This window comes from Cyprinodon tularosa, unplaced genomic scaffold (assembly GCF_016077235.1).
Source record: "Cyprinodon tularosa strain WSP-4 unplaced genomic scaffold, ASM1607723v1 ctg260, whole genome shotgun sequence".
NCBI classification, from domain to species: domain Eukaryota; kingdom Metazoa; phylum Chordata; class Actinopteri; order Cyprinodontiformes; family Cyprinodontidae; genus Cyprinodon; species Cyprinodon tularosa.
The window spans coordinates 628,883-654,574 of NW_024038962.1; the positions used below are offsets into that span (position 1 = coordinate 628,883).

General features: G+C 36.4%; 1 protein-coding gene across 18 annotated transcripts in view; it reads right to left on the bottom strand.

The window, feature by feature from the left end:
• The window catches only part of si:ch211-285f17.1 (sickle tail protein homolog), a 155,799-nt gene that overhangs the window by 95,799 nt on the left and 34,308 nt on the right, over positions 1–25,692 (bottom strand). Inside the window, exon 1 of one of the 18 annotated variants that reach the window (XM_038288998.1) lies at positions 1,934–2,142. The exons of the other annotated variants lie outside the window; for them this stretch is intronic. The gene's annotated coding sequence lies outside the window, so the exon portion shown is untranslated. Of the gene's footprint in view, positions 1–1,933; positions 2,143–25,692 lie in introns of those variants that run through there. 18 annotated transcript variants of the gene reach the window in all.

Sequence of the window (25,692 nt, forward strand, 5' to 3'; positions counted from 1 at the left end):
TTGACAGTGAGAGCAGGTGCCATGTCTTGCAGGAAAATTAAAATCCACATCTCCAAATTTTCCTGGAAGACGGCAGAGCTAACTCTGGACTTAATAAAACACTGTGGACCAACACCCACAGATGAAATGGCTCACTGTGCTAGCTTTAAACTTGACCTCAAGAAACTTTGATTCTGTGGTCCACTGTTACCAAACACTCTGAGAACTTGTTTTTGTTCCATCAAGGACCACACAATCAGTATAATATATATATTGGGGGAGTGGCGGCCTAGTGGTTAGTGCAGAGAGCTTGGAATCCTGACGTTCTGAGTTTGAGCACCTCTCCCACAGACTGCCAATCTGGGTCCCTGAGCAAAAAGACCCTTAACCTCACACATCTCCCTGGGTGCCGCACATGCAGAGAGTGAATTTTGTTGCTCCATACTTGTGACAGTGTAACTGCTTGGGGAAAAAAAAGCCTTTTATTGTGTTCCTTGTGCAACTTTTCCATATTTTGTCCTTCTGTTAACTCTACTAAAATTCTTAGATGCAGTAAAATATAGAACCTATCTTTTAAAGCTTGACCGCTTCTGGATAATCCTAGTTGTACAGGTTGTAAAGAACTGTCTGGTAACAATTCAAAAGTTAGTTGTTTTCCACATGAATATGTAGGACATAACATGGACATTAAAAAAAATATTTGTTTTAATAATCCTTGTTTGTCATTTGTTTGCAAAATAATTAACAGTGAAACTGTAAGTTTTCATTAGCTGTAAGTCAAAATGATCAAAATTAGTATTATTAAATACTAGAACCGCCTCATCTATATGTTTAATAAACATAAATATTTTTATATTTTTAGCTAAATTACTGGAATATGTCAATTTGTCTATTGCATTTTAACTCTGAGATGACCTGTTGCAAATATAAATAATTCATATTTTTTCTTTAATCCTGACATTTTAGAACATTGCAGAATTATATAATAAAAGTTAAATAAGGCTTGACACTGAGCCAACATTTTTTGAGATGCCAGTAAAAAAAAAAAAGCTCATGGTCTTTCCAGTGTTACAGTGAAGAATCAGACAGGAAAATAGGCTTTTTAAGATGGTTATTTCTCACAAATACCGACATACTTTAAGGGGAATGTTGAAGAAACTAAAGAAAAAAACAGAGATAATCCCTAATTAGGGCTTACATACTGATGTTACAGCAGCTAAATCCTAGATACCAGTGACACTAATGTTTAATTTCAAGGAGTGGAAAGCAGAATCTTCCAAATGGGAAATGACTGCAATCCATTTGATCCAAATGAGTCCTGCAGTACATTGATGCACAAGCAGCTACTTTGATGCAACAGATATCATCTGTTTGTGGTCTAAAAAGGGTTCTAAGGTTACTTAAAGTTCAGCTTGATTAGACTTTTCAAATCTCTGACAATTAAAGTAACAGATAGTGTGGGGGACTGTTTTGCTAAAACTGTTTTTTTATTTTTTTTTCCAGTTCCCTCTCTTCTGATCTGACCCTCGACATTCTCCTCTCCCCCCATCAGCTTAATTAGACACAGCCACACACACATTAGTTGCTCCCTTTTTTCTCTGCCTCCTCACAGCTTTTTCCAACCCTATCCTGAATGGCTGGCTGAATTTCAAAAAAAGGAAAAAACTATGGAAAACAAGCAGCATTCAGAGCCAGAGAACACAATCGGAAAGCAGCAACACTTGGTTTACGGGATAAAGAAGCTTTTAAATCCTTGTGGAATTAAATACAACTTTTTACACGCTGTAACTGCAAGACACTTCTTAAAACATGTGTGCTTCCATTTGACTGCATGAATCCTCAGCAAGAAAAGTCATATGCATAGAATGGGTGGTGTTTAGAGACTAAACATTCATGCTTCTATCACTTCACATCTGTTTGAAAGTGTGTTATTGTACGATATGCAGCTACTCACCCTAAGCTCCTTCTGTAACACGTTACGTCCTGATAAGATTTTTTTTTTCTTTTTTCTCCTGGAAACAACCACGGCAACACCAACAAACACTCTGCCACAGTCCTGAAACTTTTTTGGTCTCTGCCGGCAGATCTCCTGATTCCTTTCCCTCCCCACTTCTCTCTCGCTCTAACTTCAGCACTTCCTGGGCTGCTGTTTATGCTCCAATCAGGCCTTCCAAGAAAATACCGCTAGCCCCTTCCCCTCTCTCTCCCTCTCTCTCAACCGTTGTTTGGCAGGGACTTGTCACAAGCAGATATCCATCATTGTGTGTTTCTCTTCTGCTCTAAGGTGTTTTAACCTTGCCACAATTAGAAAGTCTGGGACATCTCAGTCACGGGACAAAGAGAAATAAAGGTTAAGGTGGAGAGGGGATCAGGCAAAGGTGGGGGCTTCCTGCTAAGACATCATACTGAGTTAGATACATTTTATGAAGGCTTTGGGGCAAAGGAGGATTGCAGTCATCAGTTAGGGCTGGGGGTGTGTCTGAAACTTTCTCTCCAAGTCCAACAGCTTGTTGTTAAAAACCGCACTGAGACTCAACCCTGTATAGCCCCGACAGAGCCTCAGCGTCTCCTGCAGTCTGTCAAGAATTTTCCCGATTCCACCCCAACCCCTTCTTAATAAACTCCCAATCTTTATTTTATCAGCAAGCTGGCCAATGTCCACATCCAATCATCTGAACCAACAACAAACAGAAGTTAAGGTACTTCATGTGGGTATAGGATACTGTAGCTCGAGAACAATAGTTATAGTGGAAGGAGACATATTGACAAAAGCACACTGTTGGTATTGTCTTTAGCTCAATATTACATGATAGCAACACTTTGCAGATTCTCTGGATATTTGGTCTGAAGAGAGTCTGAAATGGTTATTTTTCAAGATGATCAAATAAAGGTTTGTTCCTCTAAAAGGGCAATGGCAAGCTGATCTAGAGGGTATAAAGGCAAAGCTTCACACTGGATTTGTAGATACAGACAAAAAAAAAAACATTAACAATGGCGATTTAAGGCTTTTCTGTGTTTCGTAAATTATTTCTCTAACTCACAGCACTTGTACATGAGAGACTCTTAAAGTTTGGGAAGTGATTTTAGATCTTTTGACAACCTGAATGATAGAAGCCTAGGATGATTAGTTGGTAAGTTATAACAGAATCACTCAATTCTGAGCTGATGAAAATTCCTTTTTTTTTTTTACTACAAGTATATTTTCAAAGGAACTGAAAGATTTCCAGTTTTTATGTCCCTGACAAGGGACCAGTGGGTGGGAATGTCAAAAGTCTGATGTTTTTTACAATCAGAGAGCATCATATACTGAGAGCAACCAGGCCCAGGTAACAGTACTCTTTAGTGTGGATAATTCCGTTCAATTCAAAAAAGCTTTAATGTTTAATGCATGTCATGCATTTCACAGACTCTTTTATCCAAAGTAGACCCAATATTACAATGAGGTAGGCATTACTATGAAGGATCTTGCTTCAGGAACCACACTGGCAGCTCATGCCCCCCAGTGGGGACTCAAACCGGGGTCTCCTGTGTGCAAGTCAGGTTACATCATTTGAGCTAGCCAGCCACTTTATTAAACCCAAAAGAAAATTAAATAGTAATATTTCTGAATGAAAAGGTATCTACTTGAAATTAGGGTAGTTACTCAAAAAAAGAAACCTTTTTTTTTGCTCAAAATGTGTAGGGTTCTTCCAGACAATGGAAGAGTACTTAACATATTTCAACTTGTCAGTGCAGATGAGTTGCTTGGACCTGGCAGGCAAGCACTGGCTCCTATCGATGAGGCACATTTTATCAGTTTATATAAGGAACCAAATTCTGCCAATAGACATACAGTTTTTTAAGGCCATGAAGGCAGTGATGCACTGGTTTAAAGGCATCATAGAATGATTATAAAGGGTATTTAGTGCTGGTCCTTAAGGTCTCAGAATAGGATGTGTAACATTGGTTGGACTGAAAGCCTGGATATAAGCCCTAGAATGAAACAACAGGTTTTCTTCCTTTTATGTTATGCTCATGAATATTTAGATGAGCTGTGCGCTGATTGGTTGGTTTACGAAGAGCAAAGCTGCTAAGCAAAAATGCATCATAGCAACAAGCACTCACTCACTGAAACATCAAATTGTTGATATGGTAAGGTGTCCAGACTTCCTTTTTTTCCCGGACATGTCCTACTTTTCATACCGAAAAAAATGTCTGGGGGGAATTTCAAAATCATCAAGGATTTTGGTTGACTACTGATGGTTCGGTTCGAATGCTCGGGCTGGTCCAGACAGCAGCCCAGCAGCCCCCGTCAACCCAACAGAGAAACTACCTGCTTTGTAATTCTTGTAGAAGTAAACCCAGCTGTAGGCTAAACAGCCACTGTAAACTACTGTCTTACATCTACCTCTATTCATGTTCTTGGGCCAGTGAACCATTGGGCTGGTCTGTATGTCAATTTCAGGGCATGACAAAAGTACAGAACCAAATAAGGCAACATCCCTGACATTTGTGTGAATTCGGGGCTTCGTTTGGATTCACCCGACTTATGGCGGAAGTTAAGAATTGTGATATTTGCATTTCACCCACTGAACTATCATTATTCATCTATGACAAGGTAAACTCGGTTTTGCATTCTATGGCCCCTTTAATTAACTGTCTACTAAAAGAAGGGGAGGAAGGAAAACAAGGAAATATAATGATGCCTAAACTGAGCTTGATATATTTTACGAAGAATTGGTGAAAATGTCTGTCTATAGATCTATAAATGCTGCTGGGTTGTACCCAAAACACTCGCAGCTCTGACTCAAGAAAGATGTCTCTACAAAGCAGGCCTACTGACTCCAAATGAGCAGAAAATAAATGTACCCCTTTTAGGATTTTATTCGAGAAACACAAAAAAAAAAAAACCTGCATTACTTCTATCCACTAAAAAGAAAAAAAAGTGGAAAAGTTAAAAATATTCAAAGGATATGAATATTATTGCAAAATGATAGCACTCCTAGACACTCCACTGTACTAATTTAACCCGAATACTTCTCTAACCTCCTATTTTCCTGCTTTGAATGCAAGCCTTTCAGTCACTCAGCCGAGACACATGGGCAGATTGGGGGTGCCTCTGTGCCAAGTTGGATTCAGGAAACATTCATCTTGTTGTTTAGTCTGGGCACCATGTGTTGGAGCAGGGAGGCCTCCCTTCTTCACAGAACCCCTTTTTTTGTGGACAGAGGAAAAAAAAAACACAAACTGAAAGACTGATCTGGACAACACACAAAGACAACAATGGTTTAAAGCTGTGGTGAGTACACAAACAGCTGAAATATTAAAAGATGAAATGTGCCGTCACTCTCTCTGTGGATTAGAAATGTTGGCATGAAGGCCTTGTATATCTGCATTTATCTAATAATTTAATAATGGGTGAGAAAGACATGTTGACTCAGAGAGAAAGTTATTTATGGAGCAAAGACGGAGAAGGAGGACACAATGTGTGTTGTGTATTTTTAAGGGTGTGATTTACTTCATGAGTATTGGTACTCTGATATAGGTTTTATACTGTCTTGACATTGAAATTCTTTTTTCTGATTTTCTTTTCATCCAAACAGCAAACAACCCACAGCGTTAAATCCTTCCACTGCTGAAAGGAGACCCGAACAAATGCAGAAGAGAGAAAAAAAAAAAAAAATCCAAACAGTTGGGGGATTAAACAGTTAAAAGAACAGGTGAGGATTTCACCTCAGGCTTTTCAGTTCAGTGTCTCAACTTGTGCCAATCTGCCTCCAAGGAGTTGATCCTTCAGTCACCCAAGTGAATGAGCCACCTGTGAGTCTTGGAAGAACTACGCGGCACTTGTATTAGTCAACTTAAATAAAGGGGGTAAAATCGCGTGCTATTTGCTTTCAGTGACACAAATAGGGTGCAGGAAACCAGACTGAAAAGGTTAAGATCTCCAGGATGAATACACAGTTAAATAAAACTCAACATTGGAAAGCCTTGAAAATATAAGCTGAGGCTGAAGGAACTGATTTAAAAAAATTAGACATAGTTTCACACAAAAAGCATTTTTACATTCTCTGCTACGATTAGGGGTGAGTATTGGGATGGGTGTTGGGATACGATAGGCGTTACGATACCTGGATCACGATGCAATATTATCACAGTACTGCAATAACACTATACATTGCTATATTTTTCCTAGCTATCAAAATGAAATATGTAGATGAAAAAGCAAGTGTTCTATGTGTTAATACGAAGATGGATGGATACTATGTATATACATATACTAACTCATATATGTATCTGCATGTGGGCAAAAATATCTGAAACCCATCATGACATTCTCCCCGCCTTACAAGCAAAAATCAATAAGAGCTGCTATACAAATCTGCAATCAACAACAACTATTTAAGATTTTGAGAGGACTTCACCATTGAAATTCGCGAGAGCTATAGTTAAACTGACAATGCCCACGTGCATGGCATCAGATTGCTGGCAATACGGATACTCTTAGAAAACAAACAGTAAAATTTGCAGCCATTTTGAGTTTCTAGAAAGCAGAATCTAAACAGACTTTGATTAAATAAATTAATAACACGGATAATTAATGAGAACGCGAAGTGAGAGGTGTGAGATCAGAGCTGAACTGTAGAAATGAATGTGGCACTATGAGGCCATCCGATGGTCCTGTAGCCTGCTGCAGCAGTGATATAAAGGCTCCACCACAGAACAGCATACAGAAAGTTGAGTCATATAAATATAAATAGCTTAAGGTGGGAAAATTAGTAGAGGGGGGGTGATTGATGTCATTTGGGGTTAAGTATTACACTTTACACCCAATGTTTTCATATCAAGCAGCCACACAATATGAAAGTGTGTTAAAAGATTTTTAGAAGGCTGTCTGAAATGCAAATATTATTGGTTATTACATTTCAAGCACGATGAGCTCACACTTTACACGCCGATAACATATTTGCCGTGTTGGATAAAGCATATCAGAACAGATTACAGAGCAGACTGTGCTAAAGCTGACAATAAAGGAGGTCTACACAAGACAGAAACCATGTGGTATTATATGATATTATGACGGTTTAGTTTCTGCAATCAAATTATAATAATTAGATAAACTGGACAGAATATCAGAGATACAATCCAGTTCCTTTACATGGAACTATACTATAAATTTGTATATTTGTTAATTTTGCACCTTTTTAAATAATGCTTATGTATAGGATGGGTTCATTCATTTAGCAGTTGAATCGGATTGATATCAGATTGGATCGGAATAAAATAGATCGGTGCATCTCTAGTCTCAGATGCAACTTTTGAATGTGCATTTAAAACTGGCTGGAACAAAAAAAAAAAACTGTGATAATCCGGTATAGTGATTGGATTCATTATTCAAAATATCAATTCAGACAGTACCAGAAAAGGGTTCATATTTAAAATAATGCAGAAAGTCTAGGTGCAAGCCATTAATTAGAAATGTCTCTGGCAATAGTGCCTCTTATTTTTATTTTATTTTATTTTTTTATTGATTAAAGTAACGTCCTGTAATGTTGGTAGCAGATGCAATCATTCTTTTTTTTAATTAAAGGTTTACAAACTCAGCTGTTATATTTCAATATTAATTTCAATTTTAAAGAGGTAGACGTTTCCTTCCCAATCCCTTGGGATTAAGCAGAAAATGGATGGATGGGCGATTCCTTGCATATAAACATTAGTATAATAAAATCTAAGACAAATACTAAGTAAAACAGAGAAATGTAAAAAAAGATAAATGTTTTGAGCTTGATATTAACTAACAAGACATCTGCAAACTTGCTATAAAAAGCTTTTATCCTTCAGTTAAGAAATATGACCGTAGGCATAACTGGTAGCATTAACACTTGACATTTATGTTGAACTGTTTTAATTACATGAAAACTTCAGATTTTATACAATCGGGTTTCCTAATTTGTTTATCATTTCTGACATGTTAAAATATTTATAGGGCATTTATAACCTCGCACCATTTATCCCTCCCCACACAAACACACCAAAAAAATGCTATTGGACAGTTTTAGGGAGAGTTGGACTACACAGGCGTTAGGGGTAGTTGATTTTTTAATGCTTTGAAAAAAAACGTTTTTTAATTGTTAGAACTTTTAAATTGCATTTCAATAAGGTTATACTGTAGTTTGGCCTGAGTTTATTTTCCTTTAAGAATCTCAAAGTCATGCCTAGCTTAGCTTTGGAACATGTGGTGCAGCATTTATTATTTTCACAGCAATGACTCACAAGTTCAAGTGTTTGAAGTGGAAGCACCGACAGTGATACTGTCAAGCTCTCAACAGTAGTTCATGTTACCTATGTGTCTCACTAAGTGTTGAACAGTCATATGCTGAACCAGTCATCTGGTTCACTCAGCTGGCTATGGGTATCCTAACTGGATAAAACTTTAATCAAACAATCATTTCTTCAGATGATTTTACCATAAGGACAGATGGATTTCCTTTAATTGGAAGGAAAGCGAATATAGGGTCCTTTAAATTATTTAAGGAAAAAGTCCAGCCATTTACAAACTTTAAATTCCAGAGTTTTTAAGGATTTTTCTGCAAATATCAAAATGTAACTGCAAAATAGATGGCACCTACTTCTAGTGATGGACTCTCTGGTATTTTCTCCACTTGTGGCCACTAGAGAAAGGAAGAATAAAGGACAAGTGGAAGCAAGGAAAGCAGCAAAGAAAGAGAGAAGGGAGAGAAAAGAAAGGCAAAAGGAAGACAAGGTAAAGACACATAAAACAGAAAAGAAGGAAGGAAGGAAGGAAGGAAGGAAGGAAGGAAGGAAGGAAGGAAGGAAGGAAGGAAGGAAGGAAGGAAGGAAGGAAGGAAGGAAGGAAGGAAGGAAGGAAGGAAGGAAGGAAGGAAGGAAGGAAGGAAGGAAGGAAGGAAGAACAGAAGGAAGGAAGAATAGAAGAAAGGAAGAACAGAATGAAGGAAGAATAGAAGGAAGGAAGAATAGAAGAAAGGAAGAACAGAATGAAGGAAGAATAGAAGGAAGGAAGAACAGAATGAAGGAAGAATAGAAGGAAGGAAGAATAGAAGGAAAGTAGACAAAACATTTGGACCACAGCATAGATTAAATTCTGGAAATAAATAAATCCCTTATCAATACACATTTAGACTTCAATTAACATAAAGATCAAATTCAGACATAGCTCAGACTCCTTTAGGCTGTGTAGGAACCCTGAGTATATCCCAGAGACTGCCATGCAATGAATTTAGTTATTAAGCCTCTCCACATTTTTTTTTTGCCCAATATAAATAAATTTTTAAAATAAAACTAAGAGGATCCTAAAACAAAAATAATAGAACAGCAAAATTTGTAAATTGTAATAACATAAATTTAAAAACAAATTATACACAAAGTAAAACACAAAGGTACTACACACCTACGAATATCTTAATTTAAATATCATAAGTTCTGACAAAAACGATGTACCCCTTCCTGTTTTCAGACATTTCCATCATTAATTAACAAAGATCCCCCCTTCTACACACCTCCATAAGAGCTAGAAAAAACTTGTGGTTATTCCAAACAAAGGGATCATTCTGTTTGCAATGTTAGGCAGTGTGTGACTCTTAGTTTTAGCAAGTGCAGTGACTGACTGAAGTTCTTAACATTTAAATATGAAAATACTCAAGTTTATGTTTCACCTTTAATGCTTAAATTTGTGTTAACTGTTTAAATCTATCTATCTATTGGTTCGCCATACACTGTTTTTTTAGATTGTAGTTCATCTGCCTTTTTTTTATATATATTTTTTGCTTTCAGCTAAAGACTTTCCAGGTAAAATGCATAAAACTGTTACACTATAAAATGTGTTTTACAGACCTGAACACTTTTGCACTAAAAACTTAAGGCTGAAAGGACTGTGAGAAAGCTGCAAAAAATGATAAGAATAGGAGAGAGGGAATTGAAATGCAAGTCACCCATTTAAATCCCTGCAAGTGCAGCAAACATAACAGTAAATACATGTTTTGTTGTCATAGAAATGTAGATCTAATAATGTTTATACTGTAATAAAAGGCATTTAGCCTAATTGCGATTGGCCCATAAGTGCACTTCTGTGCTTTCTGGTGAAAGACTGGAATGATTGTCATAATAAAAATCAATTTAGCATAGCAAACAGTAACAGGTCTGAAATATTTATCAGCTGTGGCTTACAAAATCAGCAGAAATATGAACAAATGTGCTTCAGTCAATAATCAATAGGTATACAGCTTGCTAAAAAGTTTAATCCATCAAAAATTATTCATTATGTAGAACATGTCTACATGACTTCATATAGTATAGATAATATATAGATAAAGCCATTTGCTTATCCATAAAAGCTGAATTCATTTGTACTCTAAAGTGTTTTAGCTGTGAATAATTGATGATGTCTGAGCTTCATATTAACCGCCAGCTGTCGACTTTTGAGCTTTTGGCCTCAATCAGCATCTTTGCATACTTTTGTAGACTTCTCACTGATGCAAGGACTCACTCAGTCAGCCTGTCAGAATCTAATTTTAGAGGATCATACAACAACAAACAAATGTGTTATGAAACTCGCAGCACAGAGAAGCAATTGGTCCAAAACACCATTAACGTTCAATCCCTGCAAGAAAAGAGAATGAGGGGCAGAGAATAGAAGGGAACATTACTTTGACTGCTGTCTGGTTGCATCTGTAGCATTTTATTCATACTGATGAGTGTGGTGGATGAAGGGGTCGCAAAGAGTTCCTTCAGAGGTTTATGTCCAGCTGAAGGCATGGTGAAATGCCAGCACAAAGCTATGCAATTTGTCTGTAAAAATGAGGTCTTCAAGAGTCCAGTAATTACTTGGAACTTACTGACATACATGCAGCCATATTTACACTATTTATGGGAGAGTAAAAGCGCAAATATCCACCCAGAGATATTATTCTTATTTTCTAAATCATCATGGGGGTGATAAAGGGCTTTTTGTCAACTTTGTATTGATTAGAGAGTATATAAGAGAGTTTGAAGTCGGTGTTTGTATCCTTTTGGTCCTTTTATCCAAATGTAAGAAAAAACAGATGTTTGGGGGGGTTCTTTTGTTTCCCTATTAATTGTAACGTTGCAAGACATTTGAATGAGGTTTACTGCCCTTTAGGGAGCTGAGCAGGTCAGGAAAGCCACCAAAGTGTCAACAGCTCAGCATCTGTTCTGTGAAAGCAACAAGCCTGCAGGGACAGACCTCATCAGCAGCCATCCACATGGTATTACTACCATCACCAGATGAACTTAACTCTCAGCAGACCCTTGAAACACCTGCATTCTTTTACTACCTGGTTTTATAGACTTGCTTTTCTTAAGTATGGTGGGGAATTTACTACATTTAGCATTCAGAAAGAAAAGTTTTGTCTTTTCAATATAATCACAAAGTCAATCCTTAAGTTGTCAGGTGTTTTTTTTTAATTCTAAAATAAGCACTCTTTGTAGACATGAAAATATCTTATGATATAAAAAGGTGTAAGTTATTGATCATCCTTTAGCTTGGCGTTCTGTGAACCTGCAGCCAGCAAAGACAATTGACTTTCTAATTTTATCTGACTAAACAGGATAAAAGTAGAAAAAAAAAATAATTTAAGCTAAACTTAAGAAATGCAAAGAATCAACACTGATTTCAAGAAGAGCAGCTTCAAATTTAAAACTTTTTTATAAGTTTTTTTGATGCTTGTCAGTTTTATAAAATAAAAAAACAGTGAAATCATATTGATCTTATTTCATTGGATTTGTCCTAATTTGGACTAACAGTAGGGGAACAATACAAAAAGGAATAAAAAGGAAAAAAAGAGGGAAACTTAAAATATGTGTAACAGTTATTTTTGTTGGGGGGGATAAAGTATCAAAACCTCCAGCTGGTGATTGCAGTTAAGCAGAAATCCCCCTTCCAGTGTCTAATCTTGCAGAAATGTGCTGCGTCAGTCTCATCACAAGCTTTCGCTGTGGAGCTAAAAAGCATGTGAGCCTCACCGGTGACGTCATCACAGCATAACCTTGTTATATGAGACAGGAAAAATTCCCAGATTTCAGAGTGAGAGTGCGGGGACAGGGGGTGTTTGATCTCTGCTTCAATGTTTCTTACTGTTTAACGCTGCAAGAATGTACCAGAGGCACAGGGCAGCTGTTGGCTCATCTTTTCATATTAACAGGGGGTGAGAGAGTGAGAGAAATCTGGCAAAAATAGAAGTTATGGTCACCTTTTAAGTGAACAAGCTGTGCTAGCAGGGATAAAGTGAATAGGGTCGTATTAAGCAGCAAGAACTGCAGAGCAGTTAAACTTGAAACCCAAGAAGCTGAACACCTGGGGGCGCTACTGTACATGTCAGGAGATTTCATACTCATCAGCATTGTGTGTAGGAATCAGTGTTTTTTTATAGTAAAGTTTAAAGTGCAGGGTGGTGCGTTTTGTGAAAGTATAGGCAGGATGCAAACTGACAAAACTGGTCTATATACTTACTTTTAACAGCTAGATGAAAAAAAAAAACCTGGCTTATCTGGAGCTGATATACCCAGATTACTTTACAGTTTACAGTTTACTTTACAGTTAAAATTGTATAAACAGGAAAAAAAAACTAAATCACAGTGCAACTGAGTAAAGTGAAATTTGCAAAATGTTAATGAATATGCATAGAAAAATTTCTATACAATGTACAGTCAGCATCAGCTCGAACACCTCAAAGCTAGAAGGCAAAGAATGTTTCATCAGATGGATTGATTGAAGACCTACCCCAAAAGACAATATCTATAAAATACACACCCTAATAGCAAACCGTTTAACATAAGTGTTATGCCTTTTAACTCTACTGTTCTCTTTAGTTATGCTAGACCTGAACCTTCATGTATACAATAATAAAGTGAGCCTTCTATCTCCTATAAAACATCTCAAGGATTCAATGACTAATGGCTCAGCAGGACCTTGAAAACCTAATGAATGTGTTCATCTTTAGTAGAATTGATTACTGTAATGGTGTCATCACAGGTCAAACGAATAGGTGGATCAGTAAGCTGCATTTGAACGAGAATGCTGCAAATCAGCTCCTCACTAAAACTAAAAACTCCCCTCAACTTTCAGTTCTTCAGGCACAAATCTACTCAGCATACCTAGAACCAGAACCAAACACAAAGAGAAGCAACTTTTAGTTTTTAATGCTCCACTTATTTGCAATAAACCCCCAGAAGTCTTTAGAGGCATTAAAAACTCTGTTACTTTAAACTGAGAAAACTTCATTATCTATAGTGGCTTTTTACTGTGCTATCTAAGCCTAATATAAGTTTTTAGTACAACTTTTCCTTTCATCTTTAATCAATAATTTGATCTTTTTAATATAATAATTTCATTTTAATAATTGACTTTCACCCTCTCTAATTATTTGTGTTGCATTTAACCCAGTGTAACATATTTAATTTTTTCTTGTCATGCACAACATTTGGAATTGGGCTACTGAAACGATCTATATAAATAAACCTACCTTGCCTTTCCCTTAAAGTCAACACTCTGAATACAAATTTAAGTCGGCAGACAATTTGTTTCATGAAAATGTATGTTAATCAAATAAATTTGCCCTGCTGCGGACAAACCGATATGCACAACACTCACAATCTTTGTCATATTCTGCATAAAAGACTTTCCACCCCCAAAACATTGTCAGGTTAAGCACTTTATAATGAAAAATGACGCAAAAATAACTATGAAAGGTAACTCAATTACTTTCTGCAGCACTGGAATAATAGGCAAACAAGGTTTCTTAAATGACTGCAGTTACTGGCAGGTTACTAATATCAAAGTAAATCTTTTTACTGACATGCCGGAGAGCGTGGCAGAGTTACCTATTGTTTTAGGCTATATGGAGAATAGTGAAACCCTGCTCCACCTTCACATGCTGCTGCCACAGGATAAAAACAGCCAAGAACATTTTCCAATCTCTATCAATAAAGACAAACTGATAGAACAGACAGTCCAACTAATTAATTAGCTAATATCAGGTTGTATTTTTTATTTTATTTACGACATTCTTATTACTCACAGTAATAAGAATGTCATAAATAAGGTGTTGTAAACAATATTCTCGTACTGCAATCCAGTAAATTATGTATGATCTAGGAATTTCAGCAAAACAATCTATATGGTTTCAAAGCATAAGTGGGTTTTTAAAATCAAACCGTTATGTAAATAACAGCAAAGTACCGCTTTTCTGCAAAATGTCGGTCTGTTGAAAAGAGGGTCAATCATTTATGGTAAACCCAATGCTAGGTTCTGAACCCAGAAACAAACGGTTTCCTCTGAAATGATTTTGGTCGTATTAGATCTACACCACAGAAAGAAAACAGCCTTACAAACACTCCCTGACTGAATTAGAGCTCTGTGAAAGACACTGCAACTTTTTACCTTTTAATTAATATATGATTAGTGTTATTATACCTGTTAATTCACACTGATAAAGCCTTTTTTCTGAAAGGTAACTTTAGACTAAAATCTAGCAACTTCTATATGGCATTAATTATTTTTGTCAGGCAAGTTTTGAAAACATTTTCATTATCAGAAAGACAATCAAAGCCCAAAAGCAGCATGATTAATAAAAATATAGAGACCTGAAATGCTGGAAGTAAATACCAAACTGCTTAAGGGACTTTAGGAAACACTTTTTGCAAAATAAGAAAGATCAGTAGGGTTGAAATATATCTGAAACTGAAAAGCAAAGCTAGTATTTCTACACAGCAACAGTAGTTTCCAGGGAATACAGCATTTATCTTATGTTATAAACCTGAAGCAGCCTTTTGCCAAAAAAGTCCATAGCTTATTGGTCATCAAGTATTTTCCACAAATTTGAGTCTGTTGCAGTCATTAAAAAGGGCAATTTCAAGTGAAAATCTACAGAGGGGCATATACTTTAGGGGTCTATAAAATATCCATACCAACTCCACTAGTAACTGAAGTCTGCAGGTAAACACATTCTGCATACAGCTGCATGCAGCTAGATACATGTGCTTTTCTGGACTACATCAGCACTGCTATTCCAATTTAGTACAACTGTAAGTGAAAAACGTAAGAATCGTGAAAAATTAATGCAGAAAAAGTAGTAAAAAACAAGGCAATCTCTTTATTTATCCTCAGGATTTATTTTTCTTTTAAATAACAGAGTGAGGATTATAAAGGTAGCAGCAGACGGCTATAGATCAGTCAGATTTAACTTTGTCACATCCCATCAATAATTTTTATGACCATATACTTCTTTTACCCGTTTTAGCTCTATCAGAGTTTAAGGAATCTAAAGCAGAGACGCAGTAAAAACTCTGTTGACTGATCAATTGGACTAACAGAAACGAGACATTAATGCACAACACTCTTCAGTGTAGATGATATTGCTGTTCAGATTTGAATTTTGTCTTCTTTTGACTATTCTGCTACAATTATGTCACATCCTCTCTTCCAGCTTCTGATAACCAGGGATAGGAGTATTCACACTGCACGCAAACCACTTCAGGGTAATGATAAAGTGCACTGAGACTGGTAGTTGTAACCATACCAGGGTACAGTTCTCAGGTCTGTCAGAGTTGGGGATGGGCTTACACTGGTGCGATCCACTCCAGACAATGGTAAAAAGGTTCTCAAAGATTGGGTGTCAAAGCACTGTGAGAATCCTATAATGCAATACAACCAAGGATTCCAGAGTCTCAGAACTATCCAAAGTCAAGACCAAATAATAAGGGCTGATACAGATTGTTGTATTAGCTCTCAGGGACCAAAACCAGTGACTCTACTGATCTAGTCCCTCTCCAACTTATCCTGTTTAACTAAGCCTTGATAGTTTAAGTCATAGTTAGCGTATTTTTCGGACTATAGAGCGGACCTCACTATTATCCATGCCAACTACATTTTTGAAAATGTTGGAAATGTACATATATAAGCTGCACCGAGCTATAAGCCGCTGATATCTACTGAACTGTCTCCCACCAAACCTGTAGGCTTGCAGCAGTAAGAGCTTCTAGAGATACAGGGGGTTAAAGATGGGGCTTCGTTGGCTCTGTATTTCAGCTCTGCAGGAGTTGAGCCCAGTCTCTTCATTGATTCAGCAGCTTTCATACAGCAAAAAAATCTCAAGGATATTTGTTTTCTGTTGTGCCTGCTGCTAGCATGTTTTTGTGCTAAATGAAAATGAGCCCCTTACTCTTTCATTTCGAACTTTGACTTCCCACTCTGGCGTTTAGGAAACATCCACAGAAAAGTCCGAAAAATACCGTATTTGTTTTTTTTTTTTGTTTTTTTTAATAGCATTATTTATTTTGGTTTATTTTTACCTAATTAGTACTTTAACCAGTTTCCATCATGTTTTTTTCCCCCTTCTAATTGAAAGTGCTTTTAGGCTCTGAGTAATAAAAACCATTTTTAAATCAAATCTATAAATATTGTTTAACACTCAACAAGTAAACATGTTTTGCTGCACTCGAATGCCAGATAAGTCTGCATTTTATAGCTGTTTCTTTCTTTAAAAAAATGTTTTACTATTCTCTCTGGATTACAGATCAAGGTGTATCATCAAGAAGCATTTTAGGAACTCTTCTCCTTTTGTTGTTTGCTGATCTGGAGCTGCTGTGAGATATGGTTTCTTCACAGTTTGTTGTCATTATCAGTGGTAGAAACTGGGACACACAAGGGTACATCTGAGGCACTAAAAGCTGTTGAAAGTTGAAAGGAAAATACAAAATGACTGTAAAGATCCAGCCACCCATGATGCTTCTGTTGGAGCAGCCAATTACAAAGAAAGAAGTTTTGTGTTGTTTCAGCATGAGCACAACATGAGACAACTTCAGGCCTTCATTTTTCCTTTACAAAGATAAGGCATTCCTAAGAAGAAAACAGACTGCCCTCTTTCTACTTAATGATTCACCAAAGCTAATAATATGCTATGTTTATAATAACCTTTGATTTAATAAAGGGAAAACACACAATCGTCATAAAAAAATGATTTTGATAAAGCTATAATAAATACACAATATATATTAAAAGGCTGAAATTGCTTTTCAACCGTCCTTTAACAGAATAGAAATAAAAAAAAATACTTATATAACGTGCCTGTACAAAAATAATAAGAAAATAGAAGAATAATAAAAAAATGTGACCAAAGGGACATGTTATATCTAGTGTCCACTAATTAGCATCACAAGTTATTATACAATCTTATAATCAAACAGTGGGACTTTAAGCTAAAGGTGGTCACTGTGCTATTTGGTGACATGGTATGTACCACACTCAACATGGTCTAGACTAAGCAAAGGAAAAGTCTGTTTCAGGCAGTTGAACATATTCAAAAATCTAAGCCAACCTCCCCAGATATGGCCACAGAACGAAGATTTATGACAAATCAAAGGGACGCTTAATACAAAGGAAAAAAGGTGCAAGGAGGAGACCATCGTTGAAAGAAAATCATAAAAAGGTCAGACTGGAATTTACAAAACTACACATAAAGCTTATTGGAGAATGTCAGACAAGAAGAAAACTAATCTTTTGCCGAGGCACATTAGCCTTTGTTTATGGACTAAAAATGAAGCATGTCAAGAAAAGTTATGTCCCTACTGCGAAGCATAGAGGAGGCTCTGTTATGTTCTGGTGCTGCTATGCTTCATCTAGAATGGGGGGGCTTAAATCACTGCAGGGTACAACAAAATATCAGGACTATCAAAAGATTCTAGAGAGAAATGTGCTGCCAGTGTCAGAAAGCTTAGTCTCAGTCGCAGGTCATGGATCTTGCAACAGGATAATGACCCAGAACACACAGCTAAAACACCCAAGAATGACTATGAAGAAAACATTGGAATATTCTTAAGTGGCACTTTATGAGCCATGACCTTAATATAAATATAAATAAATCTGATTAAGAATATTTGGATGGAGCTGAAACATGTCATCGCGAAAAAGGTACTCTTCAAATCTGAGACAATTTGAGCAGTTTGCTCATGAGGAATGAACCAAATACCAGCTGAGATGTGCAGAAATCCCATTGACAGTTACAGGAATGGTTTGATTGCAGTTAGTGTCTGAAAAGGTCATGCAACTATATATCAAGTTAAGGGTTCCATAATTTTTGTCCAGGGCTGTTTCATGAGTTTTTTTCTTTAAATCATTCTGTTGTAGTATGGTTGAAAAGCAATGTCTGACTTTCAGTTGTTCTTTTTTCATATAGTTTTTATCAAGTGGATGATAGTCTTTGCAACAAGGTTCTAACTATATCCTTGTTGCAAATGCCTTTTTAAAAGGGGTATGACTAATCTACTTTTTTTGTTTCCGAAAGCTGTATTATATACTTACATTCTTTGAAACACAATGGAAAAAGTTGTTGAAACTATTAGGCTTCCTGGAAATGAGATGGAACGTCATTATCACCAGCAAACTTGACTCTCAGGTCAACACACCCATTTAGGTTGTTTTTATCTTGTCTAGTATGTGGGACAGTGCTCTTAATAAGATTTTACATGCTATGTAGACAGCAGATTAAATACAACCTAAGTCTTAATTCATGGCCGAGATATGAAGGCTTAAAGGAAAGACAGCAAACAGAAAGGTAAACAGTCCAGGAGCTTTTTACATCTAAGCAGAAACAGACAAAGTTGTGAAATGTGAGACTCAACATCAAACGGGCAAGGAGAAAACCAGTGACAAAAGGGCAAGGAGCAAACCAGCAGTGTAACTGGACTGAGGCGAGTAACTAGAAGGAGCATCATGTGGATGGGAAAGAAATAATATACTGCTGTGGACTTTTTTAAGTAATGGATATGTGAAAAAGTAGCAGCAAAAATCAAAGATGTGCAAAAATGACAGCAGTATGTTATTTCAGCATTAAGACAGAAAATGTGCAAAAATCTGCATGAATGTAACAACTTATTGAGGTGGTTGGGAACAGTGATGGTTCTAAAGTCTTACAGCTCCTGTAATTTGGAAACATTTTAAACTTTTTTTTTTGAAGAAAACTGTATAAACATTCACATTGAACTACATATTTATTGTAAGAGAAGATTGTGCTTGACTTTGATAAATCACATTTTACCAGAGTAAATATCTCTTTAAACATCTATCCATTTTACGTTCTTATTCTAGTCAGTGTTAATGATGCTAATTTTGGGCAAGTGCACATAAACCTAGGGGTTTTTTAGATTGGCAAGATGCATTTGTCTAGGAATGTCAGAAGGAACTAGAACACATGAATAAAATTCAACAGATATACAGTGAGAACATGCAAACTCCCTCTAGAATGGCCCCATTTGGAATTCAACCCTTAAACTGAACTATGCTGCAGTGAATTAGATTGGAAAAAATGTGTTCAAAAGAAGAAAATATAGTAGAAATATTTCCAAAAATACAACAAAGATGTACTGTGGAGCCAAGCCAACCACCAAAATTGTAGTGTCGGCCCCAAAACCCCATTGGTAATTAAATTACGAATTTCTATAAGAAATTATTTAAAAAGTAAACATAGGAAATTTAGTAAATAAGAAACAGTCACATTCTATTTGTATCTGTATTCTAGTGTGTGATATAAAATCTACATGAACATTTATATGAAAGAAAAGAATAAGCAAGGTAGTTAATCAAAAACATAATTGTCTGTTTTAAGCGGCTCTGACAAATAACAAAGTGCTATGCATGATCCTGCTCTTGCTTACAGTCAGACGAACAGACAGATGTGGATGAATACATATGTGCACACATCACATCTGCCTGAAAGGAAAAAAAATAGCAAGGGAGGGGAAGTGGAACAATATCGATTTCTCTGTCGACTCTTTGAGAGGAAACCCTGAGGGAGCCTTTAAATTCACTTCCACCCTTCAGTTGGCTGAATTAACTGCATTTATTCTTTGGACTAAAACACAAACATAAAAAAAGAAATATCTTGCATTGGTATGTCGAGATGGAAAGAATTTTACATTGCATTTGTATGACTTGCTTTGATGATTTTGTCCTTTAATCAAGTCAAACGCTGGGCCCCAGCAGAACGGAAACATTTCAAAAACGAAGATCAACAAGTAAAAACCTTGTACCTACAATCGGAGCAAGTGTGACTGAAATTAATGCTGTTGTTTCATCTTGAATCTAACCTACAGATGTGCCAAATCTTCTTTCTTTTTCATCAAGAACTCGATAGACTGAAGATCAAGGGAAAACCCTCATTCCCCCAAGCCACACCTTAGGACCCAAACATACACCCACTATTCCCAAAAGAAGGATTTACAGTAGACACTCATGAGTAGCCACAACTTTAGCTCTTTCTTCTTGCTCAGTGGACCAGTTACTGTGTGTTTGAGGTTGATGAATGAGTCCAGATCCAATCATTTTCTGAGCACAGGTCCCAGGTCAATGAACACGCCATTAACTCATGTATAGTCTATTGCTGCTAGTGTCTCTTTAGTCACTGGGCACTTATTGACAGACCAAAGACAAAGGTAAAATGTCCCCTACAGCTGTGAGAATATCCGGGCATTGTGACTTGCTCGCCTGAGGCATTTAGATTGAAAGCCCTGGCTAAACTCTTTTAATTGACTTTTTTCTGTAGAAGAAAATAAATCTTTACCTTAAACAAAACCAACAAATTTCAAGGGTTCAAAAATTGGACGGGAGATGTTTTGTCTTTTTAGCATTGTATGACACCTGTTTAACTTTTCTTTTGTGATGCTCTGTTATTTCTCTCTTTTGCTTTTAAATCAGGAATTGGATTAGGAAAACAGAAAGTTTTTGATTGTGTATACAGTTAGAAGCTGAATAGCCCTGTCTAAGTGTGTTTTATTTGTTTCTCTTTTTTTCTGTTTTTGAAAAAATAAGCTTGGCAACAAAGTGAAATTTCGAGTTTGACAAGGAATAGTTTCTTTGTGCTTTATTTGATAAAAAACCCCAACAACACTTAATTGTTAAAAACAGCTGAAAAAATATTTTGTCAAATACTAAAAGCTGATGTTGCACTGTACCCATCTTTTCCAAGTGTTTCACTGAAAACTTGGTATAACTCAGTTATGGTATAACTCTAAGCAAACCATTACCATTGTTCTTGAGGGCTTACGTCACTTGCTATGTTACACTGCAGCTGCTAGACCAGTTCATATATTGGTCCAATGTTATTTTTTAACCTCCAACTCTTACATTAAATTCACTAGATGAAGCAACAAGGGAGCTAATTGAGCAGTGCATCTTTTAAAGGGGCTCAAATTAAGGATCTATCTAGCATCAGCACAAACAAGTTGCATTAAGGAAAATCTACAGATGTTGTGTAACTGTTGCACCCACGCTCAAACCTTTACACCATAACTGACTGTAACTGGCTTAATTAATTCCTCTGGCATGTTAAATTTGCAACGTTATTATGTAAGTCAACATTTGCTTGCTTGCACACTGCTTAGGTTCCCTGACAGAAACCTTTTGCAACAGCAGGTAAAACGGATTCAACAATTTCCTAGTCATAAGGAAATGAATAACCAGGCACAGTGATAATTGACTGTTATTCACATGAACCAATAAAATGAAATTTTGAGATTGCTCGATTCAAAGTAAGAGCAGGGGGTTTAGCTTGTAATCAACCTCCTGCTCACTGACAATCTAAATTTGCTGAGTGACGAACATGTGATATATTTGGCACAGTATTTTAGATAGTTATTTTCAATAGGGATTGGTTGGAATCATTCAATGTAGTTTTTGCCTAAAAATGACATGCTCTATCAGACATTTGTGTCAATTGCTGTTTTGATGCTATGTCGTATTTATTTTGCTGCCTGATGGTTGTCTAATATGAAAAGTTTGAAAAATTATAGACTTGTGAGTCAATCTCCACACTTAGACTCAGTCAAATGGCTGAAGACATCCCAGTGCTTAAACTCATTTTCATCATTCTAAGCTGCTCTTCCAGCAGATTTCTTTTCTTAAGCGAAATAGACGCAGTCCCCAAAATGTCAGTCACAAATAAACACAACTGTAGCAGTAAATGCACAAAACTGGCATGGTGATTTCAGCAGCGAATATGTCCTGGCAAGTTCCTCAACAGTGGATCAAACTGTTACAGACAGTCAGACATGTACAAGAAAATATTAAATGTCTCACTAACCTCTGACACTTGTAGACAAGCTGGAGCAGCCCTCACATACTGATGGGGTTACACATTGAAAAGCCAGACAGTAAAAACAGAAGTGTGGAATCTTCTTAAAGTTAGCTGGTCTAAGTCATTAAAGCCCTTTTCAGTCAACAGGAGGTGGGGTCTTTACTCTCTGGACAAATTGCTCCCTGGTGGATCAAAAAAATCTAAAGACTTCGGTGATCATTCACAATGACAAATGTTGGTTTGTCTAGCCTGAAAGAAAGCTTTAAAGGTGCAATGATAACAAAGACTGACAAAGTATCTTAAAAGAGGCTGAGTCATTATCAATCAGAGTCCTTCCAGACATGAACCTTTCCTGATGCTTTTTAATCAGCTACTTATAAATAATTTTATTACTTGTTTAGTCTTGCTGGATGTTTAAAAAAACCATGATCAAGTGAGAATACTCAAAAAGAGAACAACTGAGGCATTTACTTTTAACTAGAGATGCACCAATCCGATACCTGGATCGGATATCTGCTCAGATATTGACTAATTAGCAGGATTGGATGTCTGGGATTTTATATCAGAGATCCAATCCAGTACACTTTACAAGTGACTGTTAACCATTATTTGTGCTTATATACATTTATATCTGTGTCATTTTTTTTAAACCTTTTTACCTTGTTTATGTCAAGGCTAAAGCCTTCACTCACATTGGAAGATATATAGTTCATTTGTTAAACAGCTGAATCAGATTGGTATAGGATATCGTCCGATACGCTGAGTCTAGGTATCGGTATTGAATTGGAAAAAAAAAAAACTGGATCACTGCATTTTTTTCTTTAAACATTGGGTTACATAAAATTAAAATTTAAACATAAAAAATATTCCTAATTATAAAAATGAATTAGTCCGGAATCTTGAGCACAACAAGTTTTGCACTCGATTTTAACGCATTTTATTAGACAAAAAGTACAGCCACATTGCCAACATTGCAACTACAGTACTCCAGTAGTGTAGTATATGTTTGTTGGCCCAGTCCCAGTCCAGTATTTTTTTTGTTTAGTTTTTATATATTTTTTTTTTTTACATTTTATGTGAATGTTATTTTTACCCATGTTTTAGCTGTTTTGTTTTTTATTTATACTTTTTTAAAATGTTTTACTTATTTATTTTTTTTTACAGCACTTTTGTCAGCTGTTGTTTTTAAGTGCTTAACAAATAAAATTTTTTTTTTTTACTCTGTCACTTATTTTATTATTTTCATACACTTTTTCAGGTCCATTATTGTGCGACCACTTTTGCTGTAACAGTGAAATTTACCAATTGTGTGACAAAGGGAGTTTTTATTTTATGTTTCTATTCTATGTAGTGTATATGAGCTGTTTATTTAGAAATGTCTTACAAAGCTCAGATGCCTTCACGAAATTATCCCTCGAGCCCTGATGTAAACAGTCTGTTGATTCAGACAAAATATGCTGCAGTGCTGAGGCATCCTTCTTCTGTTCTACTTAAAGCAGCAGGTTAGGGTAAAAGGTTGACCTCCCCAAGATGGCGCCCGTAATTTCTGTTCCGCGTCAGTCAATGCGGGGTTTACCCTTATATGTATGTCTATGGAGCAGAATCGCGAGTGGAGTGCTTCACTCCTGCTGTTTATACATAAAGATATATAATCTATAAGTTGTTTATTGTTTTTTTTTTTTTTTAAGATAATATCCAACAAATATCCAGTATCTAAATCCAGTTGCTACATCCCTTGAAATGACTGTGTTTCTTTGACATGCACACATTATAAGATTGGGAAATGCCAAAACAGAAGTTCTAAGAAAATGTTTAAACACTTAGAAGTTTAAATTATTTTGCATTTTGCATAATTAATAGGCTGAATTGGCAACCTTGAGGTTTATTTAGTATAAAAATATGGTTATCAAAAAAGGGCAAAAAATTATTGCATCATATTCATGTTTAAACTTTGGTAAAACCATTTCTGGAAAAATGGTGTCTGATAGATATATACTGTATATCTCTCAATATGAATATGTGGACGTGGGCTGACACCATCACATTTAAATCTGCCGAAATCTCAGTGATTGACATCCACATGATGACAGTGTTTAGTTTGTCTGATTTTGCTGAAGAAGATTATACAGAGAGGTAAAAAGACATGACAGGTGCTGTCAAGCAAAGTTATCTCTATTTTTCACAAAACCACGTTCACTATTGAATTAAACTAATAACATTTGGAGAAGAACAACTTGAATTTGGAGTAAAGAGTTAATCCTTTGGGGAATCCACCCATTGCTGATTGGTTTAGTGAGAAGAAATTGATTTGGAGCCAATTTGCAGATAAGACCATCTTCCAGCGCCGCACCTATAGTATAATATTTTTGCACATTTTTGATTCAACTAGAGAGCCAAAGAAATAAATAACATCAATCAATTTGCATTATCTTTAAAAAAAAAAAAGCACTTTGGTTTAACACATGTTAAACCTGACCCTATGCTTAATGTTACACATTGTCTAGAGTAATCAAACAGATTTCCCTCTTGGTGGGAACCTCCACTTTAAAGGCTGAAATTGAATCCTTTGGTGAGCAGAAGTCATCTTTGAAGCTTTCACACAGTGGAAATGTCACCTGTCACACACACTTATTGTCTGACAGGCCTATGTGTAACAGCTCTGTTTGACCCTGTGGGCTTCGATCGTTGCTATCGTCATGCCCAGTAACTGCCATTAGTTCAGGAGATGACTGGTCAGGAATATATATGAAAACCCTCTGTTTTTTTCTTCGTATAGGGGCTATAAATGGGCATATAATACAGCACCCTGACTATTACAGGACAGCAAACCAGTTTTGAAATAATAATAAGTAGAAACAAATTAACAAAAACAGTTTATGCATGGATACTGCAATGCAGAATATTTAAACATCAAAGTAATGGAAAACTGGTCTGTTCTATTGCAAGTTTCTGAGGAAGTGGACTGCTGAATCACTGCCTATTCAAATGAAAACTTCAAAGTTACTGTCCAGAGATATAGCAAAGTTTGAACAGCCACTGAAGTTCAACTCTCACTTAAGTATGCAGTGCAGGACAGAGGCAAATGTAGAGAACAGTTCACTTATTCCGTTTGATGGTTTTTGCATGTTTATGAGTGCCTGGTTGTATATGTGGGGCTGGTGGAAAAATGTTTTAATAAGTGATTCTATTGCTGTCATAACACAACAGGAGGATGATATAGGAAGAAATGAGTGACTCCAGAAGAAACAGAAAGAAGAAGAAGACAAAAGGAATAACAGTGACGAAGGATAAAAGAACTATATAAGGAGATAAAAGAAAATAAAGAAGTCCATAAGCACTAGAAATAATCAAAGTATGGTTTATCACAAATTCTAGGTTTGACGTTTCATCCATCCTACAGGGGTTGACCCCAGCTTTTAAGAAGGACATCAGCTCTGCAGAAAAAAAACAAAATTTATTTCTATAAAAGACGACACTGGAAGCTCAGAGAAGAACAAGCACATCTGGTTTCCAGAACCGCCCCCTGCCCCCCTAACCTGACTTCACCATGTTGAGAGATTCACACACAGACACAGCTTGGGACCTGTTGATTTCTCAGCATGCCCAGCTT